General features: G+C 41.1%; 1 long non-coding RNA gene across 2 annotated transcripts in view; it reads right to left on the bottom strand.

Moving 5' to 3' along the window:
• The window catches only part of LOC309536562, a 51,295-nt gene extending 35,009 nt beyond the window's left edge, over positions 1-16,286 (bottom strand). Inside the window, exons 1-2 of one of the 2 annotated variants that reach the window (XR_014221622.1) lie at positions 16,137-16,286; positions 2,568-2,701 (exon numbers count right to left, since the gene is read on the bottom strand). This is a non-coding gene — a long non-coding RNA (uncharacterized lncRNA). The remainder of the gene's footprint in view (positions 1-2,567; positions 2,702-16,136) is intronic. The other variant, XR_014221623.1, reaches the window with a different exon arrangement.
• Positions 16,287-20,161: the final 3,875 nt, after the last annotated feature.

Below are 20,161 nucleotides of genomic sequence, written 5' to 3'. Positions count from 1 at the left end.
AGCCTGCGACCACTTTTCTCAGCCTACCACACTGACCTTCCAAATGCAATTCTAACAGGGGTTCAGGGGAGGGGTCCCCAGGCAGGCAGGTCAACGTAGGGAGGGTTGCTGATGGAATCAGGCCTCAACATCCCTTATTCTTTCTCCAATCAGATGAGCAAAGCAACGTCAGCATCATTAGAGGCTGCAAAATACTTGGCCAAAGGGGCAAAAGCGACATTTTCAGCAATAGCCCGAGGTGCAAAGGCGAAATTCAGGAATGTATTTGGGTAAAAATAAGAGAGCGAGGGACGACCAACAAGCCCATGAAACAGAAAACACCTTGTGTCTGAACTGTGCAGATGTGACTCTTTGGTACTTTTGCCAGCATTGTGGAATCAAAGATAGATCTCAAGATGAACCCCGACCTCTTTCCTCCACCGGGCCACCCACACATCGGAGACTCTCGGTTCTTATTGATTATGTTAAATTCCTCCTGTTATTGAGGGTGGGCGGAAGCTGCTTCCTTCACTTCCACAAACACACACTGCAATGAAGTGAGCCCACTCTGCCCCCTATCTCAATTGGCTTTTGTACCCTCTGCAGGGGAAGATGAGGAGTGGCCACAGCCACACAATTTGCATCCACTCGTCACAGCCGTGGCACAAAAGGGGGCTTAAGGAGAGCTGTTTAATAGACACCTATGTACAAGACCCATTTCTGTACCGTCCTAAACGGACAGCCATGCCTTTTAATGTAGAAGAAGAAGAAGAAGAGTTTGGATTTGATATCCCGCCTTTCACTCCCCTTCAGGAGTCTCAAAGCGGCTAACAATCTCCTTTCCCTTCCTCCCCCACAACAAACACTCTGTGAGGTGAGTGGGGCTGAGAGACTTCAAAGAAGTGTGACTGGCCCAAGGTCACCCAGCAGCTGCATGTGGAGGAGCGGAGACACGAACCCGGTTCCCCAGATTACATGACTACCGCTCTTAACCACTACACCACACTGGCTCTCTACACCACACTGTAATTGTAATTGAATGTCATGCAAATATAATATTATTTCTTTAAATTTATACAGTATAAATGAACGGTCATATAATTAATTCATTAATCATGGTGGCAGCAGGAGCAAAAAAGGCTTTCGATAACTGATTTTTTTTGCTTTGTGTACTTAATAAAGAGAGTCTGTTTATTCCCACATTGCTTGCTTCAGTGTCTGCCTTCAAGGAAGGGGAGACCATTCTCAGCCCAATGGCTGCATTTCCTTCTGGGTGACCATATGATTTTACCTTTACAGACTAAGCTAGATTACACACCCACACACCCACACACATCTCCATCCAGGCAACCAAGAGGCATCATCAGAGTTGAGGACACATCCCAGCCAGACAAGAACACAAATAATAATAACAATGTTGTTGTTGTTTAGTCGGGTCCAACTCTTCGTGACCCCATGGACCAGAGCACGCCAGGCACTCCTGTCTTCCACTGCCTCCCGCAGTTTGGTCAAACTCATGCTGGTAGCTTCGAGAACACTGTCCAACCATCTCGTCCTCTGTCGTCCCCTTCTCCTTGTGCCCTCCATCTTTCCCAACATCAGGGTCTTTTCCAGGGAGCCTTGTCTTCTCATGAGGTGGCCAAAGTACTGGAGCCTCAGCTTCACGATCTGTCCTTCTAGTGAGCAGTCAGGGCTGATTTCCTTCAGAATGGAAATAAAAATAAATAAATAAATAAATAAATAAATAAATAAATAAATAAATAAATAATTAATAATAATAATAATAATAATAATAATAATAATAATAATAATAATTTATTTACACCCTGCCCATCTGGCTGGTTTTCCCCAGCCACTCTGGGCAGCTCCCAACAGAATATTAAAAACACAATACAGCATTAAACATTAAAAACTTCCCTAAACAGAGCTGCCTTCAGATGTCTTCTGAAAGTCAGAGAGTTGTTTGTTTCCTTGACATCTGATGGGAGGGCGTTCCACAGAGTGGGCAGCACTACTGAGGAGGTCCTCTGCCTGGTTCCCTGTAACCTCACTTCTCCCAGTGAGGGAACCAGCAGAAGGCCCTCAGAGCTGGACCTCAGTGTCCGGGCTGAACGATGAGCGGTTCTCTCGCTGCGAGAAGCCAAGTCACAGGGAACCAGGCAGAGGGCCTTCTCGGTAGTGGCACCCGCCCTGTGGAACGGCCTCCCACCAGATGTCAAAGAGAAAAATAACTACCAAACTTTTAGAAGACATCTAAAAGCAGCCCTGTTTAGGGAAGCTTTTAATGTTTAATAGGTTATTGTATTTTAGTGTTTTGTTGGAAGCCGCCCTGGGGAAACCCAGGCAGATGGCCGGGGTATTAATAATAAATTATTATTATTATTATTATTATTATTATTATTATTATTATTAGTCATGATGGCTTGGCTTTGCCTCCATGGTCTAAGGCAGCAATGCTTCTGGGTACCAGTTACTAGAAACCTCAGGAGAAGAAGGTACTCTTGTACTCAAATCCTGCTTATGGGTTTCCCACAGACAACTGGTTTGCCACCATGAGAAGAGGATGCTGGACTAGATAGGTCATTGACCTGATTCAGAAGGTTCTTCTTTTCTTCTGCTCTGGGAGAGACACATCTTCAAGCCTGGATAGTGGAGAAAGGGGCGCTGAGGACTGCTTGGTCATCTTAATCAAAGTCCTCCTGAGGGCAACACTGTGACATGGCTGTTGGGGACATAATAACTTAGGCTTGGTCAATGGCATGAGTACTGGTCACTCCACACCAGTAACCAAACAAGTTCACAATGCAACTTGCATACTTTTCCTACAACAGAGCTACTCTATCCATTAATGATACTGCTGAAAAGTTAATATACCTCTTAAATAAGTAGGGGAATGTCCTTATTTTTTTTTTAAAGTTATTGTAGAATTTTGGAATTTGGAACAACAATGCAGTGATGAGTTTCTAATTAGGATTTGAAAATCTGCTATAGTAACTTCCAGACTGGACTCTTGTGATTCTCCATACCTGAATAAAATAAAATAAAATAAAATAAAATAAAATAGGGTAGCTTCAGTGGGTTCAAGACATTCCTTTTGGAGCATTTTTATAATGCACACATACAGTTTTATGAGATTGGTGGGGGTGGGGAGAGAGAGAAGAAAAGGAGCTGTTGCAAAGAGTGTGAGCCAGTTTCCTCATTGAGCTCAGAAACTGTGAAATTTGGGACGTGTGGGACCCAGAGCAGAATGAACTGAAGAAACAGTCAAGGAAGAGAATGGAGGAAGTCCACTCAGCCTCAGCCCTGACAAAGGGCTGAGTGTTCCCCACATCAGCATGAAATGGCTTATTGCCTTACTAAACTTCACTTAGTTTAAAGTAGGTAGCATCACCCATCTCAAACAGGTCTGTACAAAGAAGGCAGAGACAGGGGCAGAGGAAAGGGGGTGCGGTGGGTGCGGGTTGCCCCGGGTGTCACCACAGAGGAGGGTGACAAAATGCCAGGCAGCACTCACTGAGGAGACCATCTCAGACAGATCAGCGACAAGGGCCAGCTCTTCGTCACGTCCATTCGTCTATGCCATCCGAAGGAGGACACTTTGATTCTGATCCATCAGAAATGTGAGCATTTCAAGTCAGCGCAAGGTGAAGAACAAGAGTAAGAGCAAGTCTGAGGAGCAGGAACAGATTGAGGACAAAGATGAGGATGGGGGCAGTAATCAATTTTCTTTTTTTCTTTAAATAATATTTATTAAAAGTTTCAGAATTACAGAAAAGAAGAAAAAATAGGAAACAACACTACAATACATAAAAAAGAAGAAGAAAAACACAAAGCATAAAAACCAACACAACAATACAGCACAAAGGGGAAAAAAACACAAATCCCATATTACGTATCTTTAACTTCCATTTGCTTGTTTCATTGACCTCCTCACACCTCCCTTTTTGTATTCTAGTTTAGTTAGTTATTTCAGCAAATTCTTTCCATCTTTCTCAATTTTTATTGAATAATTTATCTTAACAATTTAACCTATTAATTAACTCAACAAATCCTTTCCATCTTTCCCCATATTCTGTTATTCAAATTGCCTTGATTTATTTAACCTTATCTTACCGTAAAATACCTTAGAGCTTGAAACTTAATACTCAATTATACATGACTCCTTATATCATTTCTACTAAAACCATATAGTTTCATTCCAACATTTTCCCTAATATTCATTAATTTTAGGCTAATTCCCGAAATAATAAATTTTCTTTATAAATTTTCTTCCAATCTTCATCCAACGTCTCTTCTTCCTGGTCTCGGGTCGTGTCAGTCCTTACTGTCCATTCCATCTAGTCCATCAACCTGGTAATCTTATGTCCGAGGCGCTTAAGTCTCTTCCATGTCCCTTCTGCAGATCTTCTTCTTCTTGTTTATACCTGCACTTTTCCTTGTCTTTTGTTGGTCTCTTTCTTAATTTCTTTCCTTTCTCATTGAGGAGTAGGTCTCTGGGAGGTTCCAGCCCAAGATTATCTCCATCTCCCTTCATCAAACCAGCCCATTCCCCACAGTCCCACTCCCCACAGTCATCAATATAATCCAAAAAATATTTAAGAGCATATTTCAAAGTCCCTCCGAAGTTAAGAACCTCCTCAGCTCCAGACTCCCCCTGGCCCACTCCAACTTCAATCTTCAAAAACAGCGGCTTATGCTCCTGCAGGGCCTCGGATCTCTCCATTTGTATTATTTGAGGTGCAGCCGCAACCTCCTCCATTATCTTCTGCTCTTGCCCAATCAATACAGGTTCCTGAGTTGGTCCCTGAATGGTTTCTGTATCAGTATTCCCTGTTTGTCCACAGTTATTGACCACAGCAGTCATCAAATCCGTTTTCTCATTCATCAAATCCATCTTCTCATGCATCTGTTCCAACAAAGCACTTGTCTTGCTTAAAGCAAGCACCAAAACTTCCTCCCAGCTCATTTTTATTCAAGGTCAAAAGGACTGGTCTCACTATCTTAATCTCACAGCTGTAGAGTCCTCAAGTAGACTGCAGCAACAATTTAACAAGCTCCCTCTAGAGGAGACAATTTCTATTTGTATCCATCTTTTTAAGGCAAGTCCAACAAAGGAAAATTACTTTCATTTTTCAGATATTTTGTTTCTTTAGAATGCAAAAGGCAACATTGGAATCAGTTTATTTCTCTTCTTTAGCTATCTGTCAAAGTATTCCATTCACAGTCAGAGAACCTCTCCAACAATTTCTTTCTCCTGGGCATGGTCGGCCAATTGGTGCGAAGGGAGGATAGAACTTTTTTATGTACGCCACAACAGCAGCAAGAATACTCATCGGAAAGTACTGGAAGACACAAGAATTACCCACCCGAGAAGAATGGCAGACGAAAGTGATGGACTATATGGAATTGGCTGAGATGACTGGCAGAATCCGGGACCAAGGAGAAGAGTCGGTGGAAGAAGATTGGAAAAAATTTAAAGTATATCTTCAAAAATATTGTAAAATTAAGGACTGTTAGAAAGGTGTTGGAAAAAGAAAATTAGGTAGTTTTGGTATATATGAGATAAAGGATTAAGTAAAAATGAGTTGATGAAAGTGATGAAAGAGAGGACGTTAATCTATATTATTTTAAATTAAATTACTGAAATGAAAATAAGGTTGGAAGGATTTGCTGAAAAAATGATTTGAATTAGAATACAAAATTGGGAGGTGTGAGGAGGTCAAGGAAATAAATAAAGGAAGAAAGCTATGTAAAGGTTTAATCTGTTATTTTTTATTTAAATTTTTTTTTAATTGAATGTATTTTTATACCTTCTTTTTTCTTTTTTCTGTTACTGTTGTATTCTTTTTTATATTTTGTATTGTTCTTTTCTCTTTTTGAAACCTTAAACTTTGAATAAATATTATATATATATATATAAATTTCTTTCTCTGACACCCCGTTCCCAGGTTAGAGACGGTGGAAACTTATCTTTCTTCACTCCCTCTCCTGCAGGCTTAAACAAAGCCCCCCCCCCTTTTCTCCTGCTTCCAAGGGGGTTTTAGTGGTTATAAATGAAGGAAATTTAGACTTTTTAAACAACTTTCCAGGCTTTAGCTTACAAGGTTTTTGCTTCAGTCTATATACAAAAAGCGGAAGGCAGACTTCCTGTTTTGAACCTTCCCGCTTCGGTGCCAAATTAGGATATTTCTTGATCCAATTTTCCGTTTCTACTCATGGGTACTTGTTTTAAATCCAATTGTCCACAGGAAAAAGTCAGCGCTCTCTGGCAATGGCTGTGCGGCTTCACTCCGTGAAAGTAGCAATCAGTTCGCAGCACCGCGCCGCTCACCCCACTTCACTCCGGAACCCCGAAATGGGGTTCCCTGTGAGTAGGGGAGGCGCTCCTGGTGCCCTGCCGAACCCCACGTTCCCAGGCTTCCTCCACCTGGGATTTCTAGCGGGTCCCCACCTTCGCTGCGGCGGGAAGACCCAGTTTCCACGGAGCCAGTTCCTCCAGTCGGAGGAACTCCGCCATTCGCCGATGGCGCTAACCCGGAAGTCCGGCAGTAATCAATTTTCTTGCAGTCACTAAGAACAAGGTGATGGGGGTCGGTCAAGGGTTTGAAAATGGTATAAGTGCAATTTACTCAGAACAAAAGGCTAAATTAATAGTTAATAACGTGGTAACAGAGGAATTTAAGATAGAGAAAGGGACACGACAAGGTTGCCCAATTTCCCCATTATTTTTTATTGCCGTCCTGGAGGTTTTGCTAAACAATATAAATTGAAAGCTTTTGCAGATGACCTAGTACTGACATTACAGGAGCCAGAATCTAGCACTAAAAGAGTATTAGAATTGATCCAGGAGTTTGGTTATGTGGCAGGATTTAAGTTGAATAAGTTAAAAACCAAAGTTCTTGAGAAAAACTTAACAATGACTGAAAGAGAGAGGTTTCAGAATGAGACAGGTTTAACAGTGGTTAAGAAGGTGAAATATTTGGGGATTAACATGACAGCTAAAAACGGGAACTTATTTAAGGACAATTATGAAAAATGTTGGTCGGACGTTAAAAAGGACTTAGAAATATGGTCAAACTTGAAGCTTTCCTTGTTGGGCCGAATTGCTGTTATTAAGATGAATGTATTGCCAAGAATGTTGTTTTTGTTTCAATCGCTACAAATTTTGGATAAAATGGACTGTTTCAAGAAGTGGCAGAGAGACATTTCCAAATTTGTCTGGCAGGGCAAGAAACCCAGAATAAAATTCAAAATGATGCAAAAGAAAGAGGGGGATTTGCCCTGCCAGACCTTAAACTCTATTATGAATCAGCAGCTTTCTGCTGGTTGAAGGACTGGCTGCTTCTTGAGAACACAGACATTTTGGATTTAGAAGGTTTCAACAATGTTTTTGGGTGGCATGCATATTTATGGTACTACAAGGTTAAAGCACACAAGGCATTTAAAAACCACATTGCCAGGAAAGCACTGTTTAATGTCTGGATACGATACAAAGACTTACTTGAAAATAAAACCCCAAGGTGGTTGTCACCAATGGAGGCAAAAGCTCAAAAAAGGCTCAATATGGAGGCCAAGTGGCCAAAATATCGGGAGATTCTAGAGCAAGAAGGAGACAAATTGAAATTGGAGAGTTTTGAGAAATTAAAAGATAGAGTGCGAGATTGGCTTCATTACTACCAAATAAGAGAGGTATACAACTTAGATAAAAAAATTGGCTTCCAGGTGGAAAAATCAAAGTTGGAAACAGAATTGCTAGATCCCAATACTAAGATACTTTCAAGAATGTATAACTTGCTGTTAAAATGGAATACTCAGGATGAAACTGTAAAATCTGCTATGATCAAATGGGCACAGGATGTTGGACATAACATTGTGTTTGCTGACTGGGAACAGTTGTGGACCACAGGTATGAAATTTACGGCATGTAATGCCTTAAGAGAGAATATTATGAAAATGATATACAGGTGGTACATGACACCAGTCAAGCTTGCAAAAATCTATCATTTGCCCGATAATAAATGTTGGAAATGTAAAGAAATTGAAGGTACATTCTTTCACCTTTGGTGGACATGCCCAAGGATTAAGGCGTTCTGGGAGATGATCTATAATGAAATGAAAAAGGTATTTAAATATACCTTTCTGAAGAAACCAGAGGCCTTTCTCCTGGGCATAGTCGACCAATTGGTGCCAAAGAAGGATAGAACTTTCTTTATGTATGCAACCACAGCAGCAAGACTACTAATCACGAAGTATTGGAAGACACAGGAGCTACCCACACTGGAAGAATGGCAGATGAAAGTGATGGACTACATGGAATTGGCAGAAATGACTGGCAGAATTCGTGACCAGGGAGAAGAGTCGGTGGAGAAAGACTGGAAGAAATTTAAGGACTACTTGCAGAAGCACTGTAAAATTAAGGAATGTTAAAACGATGTCTGATGGAAAATAAGTGGTATTGGTAAAAAGATTTCTAAGAAAATGTAAATAGGGATTGATAATTGGAAAATTGATATTTATAATAGGTTAATATCTTGAGTGAGGATAAATGTTAGAGGGTAAGGATTTGCTGAATTTAATATCTGAACTGGAATACAAAATGGGAGGTGTGAGGAGATCAAGAAACTAGTGAATGAAATATAAGATTTGAAAATACTAATCTATTTTCTGTTTTGTCTTTTGGTTTTTCTTTTTGTTCTTTTTCTTTTTCCCCCCTTCCCTTCTTTTGTTAACTGTTTTTTATTGTGTATTTTTAATGTGTTTTGTTTTTGTATTTTTATATTTTTGTAGTTTTTCTTATGTTTAAATTTTGGAACTTTTTATTGTTTGTGAAACTTTAATAAACATTATTTTAAAAAAATAAGAACAAGGTGAGTAGAAGCAATGCTAAATGCAATATGTGTGTTTTTGGGAAGCATGGTAGAGCATCTGCCTTGCATTTAGAAAACCCCAGTTCAATCTCTGGAATCTCAAGGTAGGGCATAGATAGTCCTCTGTCTGAAGGTATGGAGAGTCGCTGACAATGCAGACAATAATGGTAAAAGCAGCTTCTTGTGTTCCTGTGTTCCTTCAAAGTCTCCACAATGTATTCGGCAGTGGCTTGTACAAGAAATGATCATATAAGATTGTGAGAGGCACACTCTTGTCTAGTATTATTATTGTTATTATTAATAAACTTGTGGCACAAAAACTTATCCAAGCGATTCACAACATTCTTAAGAGTCCTTAAGCAAAGGCTTTGTGTTTGTGTGTGATACACAGCTGGTGTCTAGTGAGACTGATGGGGCAGAAGGCAGGGAGGCCCACAGAAACTGGAGCCACAGGCAAGGACTGGTGGTTCCAAATAATTCTAGTTTTCATAGACTCATAGAATTGTAGAGTTGGGTCATCTGGTTTAACCCCCTTGCAGTGCAGGAAGCACAGCTAAATAATCACTGGTAGATGGCCACCCAACTTCTGCTTCAAAACCACCAATGAAGGATTGTCCACCACCTCCTGTGGGAGTCCAGTCCACTGTCCAATAGCTCTTTCCACCAGAACGTTATTCCTAAAGTTGAGTTGGAATTTTGATCTATTGTTGTGGGCCCCCTAAAAGGCATGGGGCCCATAGGCTAGTGCCTGCTCTGCCTATTTGGTAATCTGGCACTGTACACAGTCATAGAATCATAGAATCATAGAATCATAGAATCATAGAGTTGGAATAGACCACAAGGGCCATTGAGTCCAACCCCCTGCCAAGCAGGAAACACCATCACAGCACTCCTGACATATGGTTGTCAAGCCTCTGCTTAAAGACCTCCAAAGAAGGAGACTCCACCACACTCCTTGGCAGCAAATTCCACTGTCGAACAGCTCTTACTGTCAGGAAGTTCTTCCTAATGTTTAGGTGGAATCTTCTTTCTTGTAGTTTGGATCCATTGCTCCGTGTCCGCTTTTCTGGAGCAGCAGAAAACAACCTTTCTCCCTCCTCTATATGACATCCTTTTATATATTTGAACATGGCTATCATATTCACCCCTTAACCTCCTCTTCTCCAGGCTAAACATGCCCAGCTCCCTTAGCCGTTCCTCATAAGGCATTGTTTCCAGGCCTTTGACCATTTTGGTTGCCCTCCTCTGGACATGTTCCAGTTTGTCAGTGTCCTTCTTGAACTGTGGTGCCCAGAACTGGACACAGTACTCCAGGTGAGGTCTGACCAGAGCAGAATACAGTGGCACTATTACTTCCCTTGATCTAGATGCTATACTCCTACTGATGCAATAGTCGTCGCCCATAGCATCAATCAGGGTGGGGTGGTGGTTTCCAAATAAGAGCACCCTGCCCTGGGCCAACCTGGGGGTCACTTGCACTGCTCTGGATTTGGAAGAAGTTTGGGGGCAGAGCCATATTGGATATAGCTCCCAAAGAAGCCCACTACCAGTTTTCTCAGCCTACTACACTGACCCTCCTGATGCAATCCTAAAAGGAGCTCAGGGAGTATGTTTTCTGGCAGGCAAGTCAAAGTAGAGAGGGTTCGAAAGCCACTGTCGCAGAAGTTAAGCTTTCACCTTCCTTCTTCTTTCTGCAAATAGATGCTGGAAGCCTGGAAGATCTCTAAAGCAGCTGCCAAGGCTGCATTCAAGGGGGCAAAACAATAGTTGAAAGCCAAATGGAACCAGCTAGTGTGTGATGACTGAAAAAACAACAAGCTTGTGGAATTGGAAATGTTTCAAACCATGATTATGTTCCTCCTTGGCACTTTCACTGGGATTGTGGAATGAAAGATGGATGTAGAGATCATGTCCAACCTCTCTCTTCCAATGGATCACTCACCAACTAATACCCCACCTGTGCACCTGAGACTCTCGAGTTTTTGGTGATTATGGTGAATGCTTGCTTTTCTCAGGATGGGTGGGCAGAAATGGTTTCCTTCACAATCACAAACACACTGCAGCGAAGTGAGCCTACTCTGCTGCCTGAGATGCTGGCTCTCACAGGGTGATATTTGCCTCAGGGAAAGATTGAGCATGGCTGTAGCTACCTAACCTTTGCCCACAGGTCACTGCAGCAGCAGAATGAGGGGCTTATCAGGAGCTGTTTGATCATTTGCCCCCCTTCTGTACAATCCTACATGGAAAACTAGGGACTTTAATATAACTGACTGAACATTAGCATAATGCAAAGATAGCAACCATTGTTTCATTTTCTTTTTTTTTATAATAATATTTATTAGTTTTCCAACAAATTAAACACAACACTACAAAAAAACCAAAAAAGAAAAAAACATACAACAATACAATACAATACAAAAACAAACAAACTGCAAAACACTAACATACATCTAACAAAACAAAACAAAAATAATTTAAAACACAGTCCAATTTCAATATCTTATCTTTCTTTCACTAATTTCCACAACCTCCTCACACCTCCCTTATTGTATTCCACTTCTATTAATTGTTTCAGCAATTCCTTTCCATCTTCCTCTGTTTTCTATCCTATAATTGTCTTAACACATTCTAACCTTATTTTTCCCTTTAATGCTCTATTAATCTATTTATACTTAATTCCGTATAACATTTCTACTAAAGCCATATAACTTCATTCCAACATTTTTCTAACATTCATTAATTTTACAGTATTTCTGTAAATAGTCTTTAAACTTTTTCCAGTCTTTCTTCTTCCACCGACTCTTCTCCCTGGTCTCGGATTCTGCCAGTCACATTGTTTCATTTTCTGTAGCAAAAACAATCAAATTATCAATCAATCAATCAATCAATTATGGCAGCAGCAATAAAGCTTTCAATTATTTTGGTTGATGCATTTTCTGTTCCTGTCTTAATCTAGGCCGCTTCTGCGCTTCTGAACTGAATGAGCAGGTAGAAACCTCCTCTTTAGCCCTATGAACATTTTGCTGCAACAATCAGGTGCACAGAAAATAAAAATAAACATAAAGCATCTCTCGTGACACCCTAAAAAGTAACACATTTAAGGTGCCACATTTATAGGCATGAGCTTTTGCTCCAAGAAACCTTACAGCAGTGTGTTAGCCTTTATGGTGCTGCTTTTGGTTTTCATAGCAAGAGATTAACATGGCTACCCCTCTAGAAACAGAATAATAATAATAATTTATAATTTTGTTATTTATACCCTGCCCCAGCCACTCTGGGTGCCTCCCAACACACATAAAACATAATAAAAATCAAGTAACATTTCGGCAACATATTAAAAAGCTTACATTATGGAATCAACCAGGGTTTTTTTTGTTAAGTTTTTGTCATCAGACCCTTGGCTGGTTTTGTCACAACACATATCAACACTGCTATTGTTAAGCAAGCAAGACACACAAACACTATCAAATAGCTAATGGGCAGTTTACAGACTTAGTCGAACACAACATACCATTCACATTTCTTTTTTTTAAGAACAAAAGCAGCAACCCTTTTGTTTTAAAAAACAAAAACAAAGCAGCAACCCTTTAAAGCATTATTCTGTTAAAGTCCTGTACACAGAAGAAAACCCTGCACACTGAAGGAGACCAGGTCAGTGTGCTTGGAAAACAGCAAAGCAATATGAGCAAGGAGGACTTTGCATCCCTCGTGCTTGCCCTTTCCATCCTTGTGGATTCGAACCGCCGACCTTCCGATCGGCAAGCCCAAGAGGCTCAGTGGTTTAGACCACAGCACCCCCCGTGTTCCTGTGATGTGGGTTAGGCAGGGACTGATCCCAAGGTCAACCCTTCAAGGTTGAGTGGGGATTTGAACCTTGATCTCCAGGTTCTTGTCCTGCACTCTAACCACTGCACCACTCTGGCTCTCTTTTACCATCATTGGAGGTACTGATATCTTTCACCACATACCCAAGGTACTTTTCTATATAACCTTCCATTAAAATTGAAACCGGGCTCATATCTTCCCCATCCAACCATTGAATGTGATATTTCAAATGTGTAGCAATGTATGTGTCAGGGACTGGGCAGAGGAGGAATGGGGGCGACCATCTCCCCAGCTTGACCTTTCCAGGGAGGAGGAAGAGGAAGACAGTTTAGATTTACCACAGGGGTTGTGAATCTGCTCAGAAGCAGATGAGGGGAAAAGTTGGGAAATAATGGGAGAGGAGGAGGAAGCACCAGGGGGGTGACAGCTGATGGACAGTGTCTTTAGAAAGCATTTCAGACCCACCCACTGTGAGATTTTGACCAGCTTTGGCCCATCTGAAGCTGATACAGGCTCGTCTCATCTTGAGCCCATGCAGAGCAGTCCACACAGCAGAAGGATAAGCAGTATGTGCCACATTCTTAACTTTATTTCCTCTCTATGCTGAGAGAATACAAACATGCATCTTGCCTCTGTGAGAGCAGAGAAGCAACCGTCTCTCTAACAAAGAAACCGAGAGAACAGTGAAAAACAGGAAACCAGTGAACGTCACGTCCAGTCTCCCATTTCCCGCGGGAATCCAACAGTAACTCTGACTGTGGAATGCAAAACAATGTCTTGTGACTGCAGTTGCTGCTCAGTGAGGGAAATAGAAACCAACACCCACCCCTCTCCCAGTACCTGGCGAGCCTTGAAAGTAGGAGAGCAGAACCTCAAAGACAGAGGGTGCATAGCAGCACCCATAAGAGAGACAAATGAGAAAGTGGGAGAGATACGGGGGTGGAGATTCACTCAGATCAATGCCATTTTCCAAGAGGCTGGGTTCTATAGCCTCTTTCTGTAAATATTGTATAGAAAGCGGATAGTAAGAAACATTCCCTTGTCTTTGTACGTTCCTGGGCAACCAGCCGGGAGTCGCTCCCAGCAGCCTGACAGTATTGCTCGTGAGTTTCTCTGACAGCACTATGTAGGATCTTCCACACTCTTTCATGCCATCAGAACTTAAGAAGAACCTGGTCGCTCAAGTCCATCTGGCCCAGCATCCAATTCTCACAGTGGCTAACCAGTTGCCTCTGGGAACTCTGGAACCAAGACTTGAGTGTACTCATTCATATTGATGAGATAGGAGGGAGAGGCAAGATAAGAAAATGACTGGGGAGCTGTGGCAAATTGGGCATGACCTGTGCACAGAAATTATCAGTTTATCAAAATGTGTGGGACCCAGAGCAGAACGAATTGGAGAAACAATCAAGGAAGAGAGTCGAGGAAATTCACTCAGCCTGGGCAATGAGCTCTGTGTTCACCATGCCAGCATGAACTGCCTAATTGTCTTTCTGAAAGGCACTTGGCTTTAGTCCAGAAGTAGGGTAGCATCACCCATTGAAGCTCAAACAAGGCTATATAAGGCAGGCAGAGAGCACCATCTCAGGCACAGCAGAGGCAAAGAGCAGCTCTTTCTTTCTTTTCCTTTTTTTGCTGCTGCTGAAAGAGGACACTCCGATTCCAACCCATCATGAAGTTCTGGCCCATCCTCCTATCTGTAATGCTGCTGGTTCATACTACAGGTGTTTTGGGTAATGATGAATACCAGGCTGAGTTCCAGGGAAAGGTCAAAAGGATCAAGAAAGGTCTTGTGAGTAGACGTAACACCAGTTGCATTTGCCATAGAACTGTAAAGTTGGAAGGGACCCCTGAGAGTCATTTAGTCCAACATCCTACAACACAGGAATCCTGCTACAGCTGTCCTGGGTCGGCTCAAACCACCTACACTCCAAATCCATTCAACACTTAGTTCTAGTGGGACAAAAGCACAGTGGGAGGAGGCTTACAGGCTGTATCATTCATTGGGTTGGTTTTAAGAGACCTGCAGGTGGAGGATGACTGAGGGTGACTGAGGTTAAGTTGGGCAGAGCCTTATTCAATCCTGATTTATCAGCCTGCACCGGTATGTGTGCCTATTGCATTGGATACAGACCATGAAAACGATGAGCAGTATACAATTTTTTTTGCTGCAGTGCTCCAAAAAATAAAATAAAAATAAAAATAAAAATTACTATCCAGTGGGTATGCTCTGAACAAGATCATCATCATCATTATTTTCCAAGCCCCTCTCCTCATTTTTAATGTCAGAAGCTTAGATTTTATTTATGCATTTTAATGTTTTGATGTTTTAATGTTGTATTTTAATCTTGTTTTTTAAGTTGCATTTCAATCAACTTGTTTTTATTATTGGTTGTTAGCCGCCCTGAGCCCGGTCTTGGCTGGGGAGGGCGGGGTATAAATATTTTTTAAAATTATTATTATTTGTCTGTGTATGTGCCAGTAGTGGCTGGTGCCCACTGCGACTGATGGGGCTGAAGACAGGAAGGCCAACGGTAAGGGAGCCAGAGCCAATGCATGCAGAACCCATTCTCCCCACTGCTGAGTTCTGCAAGGGGGAAAGCTCTGCACGAGTGGGGGTTGTAGTTAAGAAGCTGTCAAGTGAGAGTTGGCGGATGGCAGACTGATATGATATAGAAGCAATGCAGCTGCGAGCTGCTAGCTTGAAAACTTCACATGATGTTGGGACTGTCCGTGGGAAACAGAGGGACAGTCAATTCACAGTGCGAAGCACCGGAATTAGCTCAGAGTGTAATATGAGCTGTACAGGAAGTACAGGAAGTGTTTGTCTCTCGACTGCTGGATTTTGAAGAGAGCAGTCATGTTTTTTGTAACGCTGCAATGACAGAAATAAAGGCATGTAAATACGTTTCTGTCTATCTCTTTCCCCTGCCGGGGGGGGGGGCAACAAAGAGGGTGTGTGTTCTTCTCACACTGAGAAGGATCGCCTATCGCGACCTCTGCCTGGATCTTGCTGAGGAATGCAGACAGGGAGGTCAACAGGAGATCAAGCCAGGTGCCTGGAGAGTTGCCAGTTACTACTTACTTAGGCTTGAATCCCGACAGTTAATGGGGAAATGCTCTGTTAGTTCTGTTGCATTAGCCTCCCCTGGTTTGCATGCTTACAGCATTGGATATAGCTCTAGTAAAACTATTGCCCATTTTCTTGGTCTAATTAGCTGACCTTCTTGATGCAATTTTTAAAGGGCTTCAGGTGATGAGCTCTCTCATAGGCAAGTCAACGTAGGAAGGGTTCAACAGCCACTGCTGCAGCTGTTTGGCCTTACCCTCTCTTCTTCTTCCTACAGCTTGATGACTGGAATAAGATCGGAGTGCCTATTCTGGGGCTTGTGACTGATGTGGTCGGCAAAACACTGAAAACAGTGGAAAAAATAAAGGGCATAGGAACTGGTTCAGAAGAAATACCTGAGGAATCGTCCAATCCTTAGGGCAGATGTTCTTTCTGGGCACCTCAACCAAGAATCCCAGATTCAGCTACGAATCAGTTCCAACCTCTCTGCCCCATTGGACCCCCCACCTACTATTATACAATCCACACATCTGAGGCTCTCAATTCTTCTGAATGATGTCATAATGAAGCAAGCCCCCACTGCAGCCCATCTCAACTGGCTCTACCAGGACTGGCCATGGAACCTGCTCAAGGAATGGATGGGCACGGCCAGAGTTGTGTAATCTGCACCCCCATATCACAGTGGTGGCAGAAAGAGGGGCTTAATGGGAGCTGTTTAAAATTCACCTATGTACACACTCATTTCTGTAGAATCCTGCATTGGAAACTATCTTTGATATAGTTGCATATCATTAAATGCAATGTGAATAATGAAACATTATTTGTTTGAATTATTGTTGTATAACCAATGATCAGATGATCGTATAATTACCCCAACAGTGGGAAAAGCTTTAAATAACTTTGATGTTTTCATTTTATTTCCACACCTGAAATGGCACCTGAACCTGGGTTACAGAATCACAGCTTGATCAGTTCAAGCCCCTCTCCCCTATTGGACACCCAGCTAATATACCACCCATGCACTTGAGGCTCTCAATTCTTGTTGATTCAGAAGAGTTTGGATTTGATATCCCGCTTTATCACTACCCGAAGGAGTCTCAAAGCAGCTAATATTTTCCTTTCCCTTCCTCCCCACAACAAACACTCTGTGAGGTGAGTGGGGCTGAGAGACTTTAGCCCAAGGTCACCCAGTAGCTGCACGTGGAGGAGTGGAGACATGAACCCGGTTCACCAGATTACGAGTCTATCACTCTTAACCACTACATCACACTGGCTCTCTCTTTTTAGGGGGTTGAATATAGCTCTCTCTCTCTCTCTTTTTTTTTAGAATTCTTTTTATTAAGTTCCTTTTATACATACAAAAAGAAAAAAACAACTGACAATTAGCAAAGTCTCATGGCACTTAGTTACTGACCAGAGAAAGAAAAAAGAGCAAAAAGAAAAAAGAAAGAGAAAAGCTAAAAGAAAAGAAAAATAAACCACATAAAAAGATAAAAAAGTTTTGGCGTACAGCCTTGACTTCCTTCCCTACTGAATTCGGGTATCCGCTTTTGATAGTTTCGTTTTTACCGCTGGCGTTTGTTTCTAGTTTGTACATCGGGAGTTTTATAACAGACCTGCTGTAGTTGGTAAGTTTCTAAAATTACTTTCAAAATAAACCATGAATTTATTCCAGTCTTCTTTTAACTTTGTATTTTTTTGATTTCTAATTCTTTGTGTCATTTTTGCCAATTCGATGAAGTCATATAATTTTAATTGCCAATCCCTCACCGTTGGGAGATTTGTGCTTTTCCAATATTGAGCGATTAGCATTCTGGCCGCTGCTGTTGAGTATTGGAATAAAGTTTTGTCTTTTTCTCGAATTTCTTTTCCGACCATCCCTAGTAAAAAGGCCTCTGGATTTTTGGGGAATGTGTATCTAAGTATCTTTTTTAACTCGTCATATATCTGACTCCAAATTTTTTTTATTTCCTCACATGTCCACCACATATGTATAAAATTGCCTTCTTTTGTTTTACATTTCCAGCAGGCCTTATTTTCAGTTTTGTACATTCTACTTAATTTTTCTGGTGTTAAATACCATCTGTATATCATCTTTTCTAAGTTTTCTCTGATTGCAGCGCTTGCCGTAAATTTTAATCCCTCATTCCACAATTTTGACCATTTTTCATATTCTATATTATGCCCCAGATCTATCGCCCACTTGACCATGACTTCTTTAACTTCTTCATCTTTGGTATCCCATTCAAGTAAAATGTTGTACATCTTAGATAGAATCTTGGAACTGCTTTCAATTATTTCAATCTGAAATTTAGACTTCTTTTCGTTCATTCCTGTTTTTTTATCTTCTGACCATTTTGCATTAATCTGGTGGAATTGCAGCCACCCCGTCAACATCCCTTTTAGTTCTTCATATGGTCTTAATTTCCAACTGTCCTGGGATCTTACCAATAGATCTTCGTATGTTAATTTTCGTTCTTCCAGGTTTTTCTTTTTGATTGATACTATGTTTGTTGGGGAAAGCCACCAGGGTGTTCTCCACTCTAACAGTCTCTTATTTTTTTCCCAAACTTCAAACAGGGGTCCTCTAATGATGTGACTCGAGAATCCTTTATGTACTTTTTCTTTATTTGACCAAAGGTAGGCGTGCCAGCCGAACCTGTTGTCTGCTCCTTCTAGGTCTAGTAAGTCGGTATTCTCTAAAGTTATCCAGTCTTTGACCCAGCAGAGGCATGCCGCTTCATAGTATAGCTTTAGGTTAGGCACTGCCAATCCTCCTCTCTCCTTTCGATCAGTGAGTAGTTTGAATCTAATCCTTGGCCTTCTTCCCTGCCAAATAAATCTCGAAAGAGTTTTCTGCCAGTCTTTAAATATTTTGGACCCTCTAATGATAGGTATGTTTTGGAATAAAAACAGCATCTTAGGGAGTATATTCATTTTTATTGCTTCCATCCTGCCCAGCCATGAAAGACTGACCCTGTTCCAAACATCCAAATCTTTTTTCACTTTGTTCCATGTTGGCGTATAGTTGTCCTCAATTAGGTTTATGTTTTTGGGTGTGAGCCAAATTCCTAAATATTTTATTTTTTTAGCTACTTTGATTCCATATTGTCTCTCCAATCTTTCCTTCGCCTCATCTCTCAGATTCTTTGTCAACATCTTTGTTTTGGTTTTATTCAGCTTAAAGCCCGATAATTTCCCGTATTCTTCAATTATTTCCAATGCTTTGCCAATGCTTTCTTCCGGCTCTTCTAGAGATAACATCAGGTCGTCCGCGTATGCTTTTAATTTAAACTCTTTGAATCCTATCTTAATCCCTTTTATCTCCGACCTTGACCTTATTTTATTCGCCAGGACTTCTAGAACCAGAATAAATAAGAGCGGGGAGAGAGGGCATCCTTGCTTTGTTCCTTTCTCTATTTTAAATCTGTTCGTAAGATTATTGTTTATTATCAATTTAGCGTGTTGGTTTGAGTATATTGCCTTTATTCCCTTCAGAAATTCGCCTTCAATCCCTGCTTTTTCTATAGATTTTAATAAAAAACCCCAGGAGACATTGTCAAACGCCTTTTCTGCGTCTATGAAAATCAGGGATGCCGGTATATTATTATTGATCTCCAAATACTCAATTATATTTATGACGTGCCTCACGTTATCCTTCAAAAATCTATTTGGGAGGAAACCCGCTTGGTCTTTATTAATTACATCTGTTAGACATTTTTTCAGTCTGTTCGCCATGATGTCAGCAAAAATTTTGTAGTCGTTGTTTAGTAGCGATATTGGCCTGTAGTTCTTCGTGTTCAGATTATCTGTGTCTGGTTTCGGGATTAGTGTTATAAAGGCTTCCTTCCAGGACTCAGGTATTTTCCCTCCTCTTAAGATGCTGTTCATGGTTTCGCAAAGTACATGTGCCAGTTGGTCTCCCAAGACTTTGTAATATTTGGCTGATAAACCATCTGGGCCCGGAGCTTTTCCCAGTTTCATCTTTTTTATCGCCTTCTCAGTCTCTTCAATGCTTATGGGTCTGTTTAATTGGGTTTTTTCTTCTTCTGTGATGGTCTTCCCCGCACAGCTCTCTAGGTATTTTTCTATTTGGGCTGGGTCTTCTTCTCCTTTTTTATATAGCTCTTCATAAAATTTAAGAAATTTTTTTTGTATTCTTTTCGGATCTGTTATTAATTCTTCGTCTACCCTTATTTTATTTATAACGTTCTGTTTTTGTCTTCTTCTCAGTTGCCAGGCTAGAAATTTTCCTATTTTATTTGCCGATTCGAAATATCTCTGCCTCATTAACTTAATTTTCCATTCTATTTCCTGGCTCGTTATTATTGCGTATTGTCTTTGTAGTATTTTTATTGTTTGTATAGATTGCTCATCTTTCGGGTTTTCTATTAGTTTTTTCTCGTACTCCCTTAGTTGT

The sequence above is a fragment of the Podarcis vaucheri genome, assembly GCF_965113315.1.
Source record: "Podarcis vaucheri genome assembly, chromosome: 7".
NCBI lineage: Eukaryota > Metazoa > Chordata > Lepidosauria > Squamata > Lacertidae > Podarcis > Podarcis vaucheri.
This window is presented reverse-complemented; position numbering and strand designations above follow the sequence as displayed.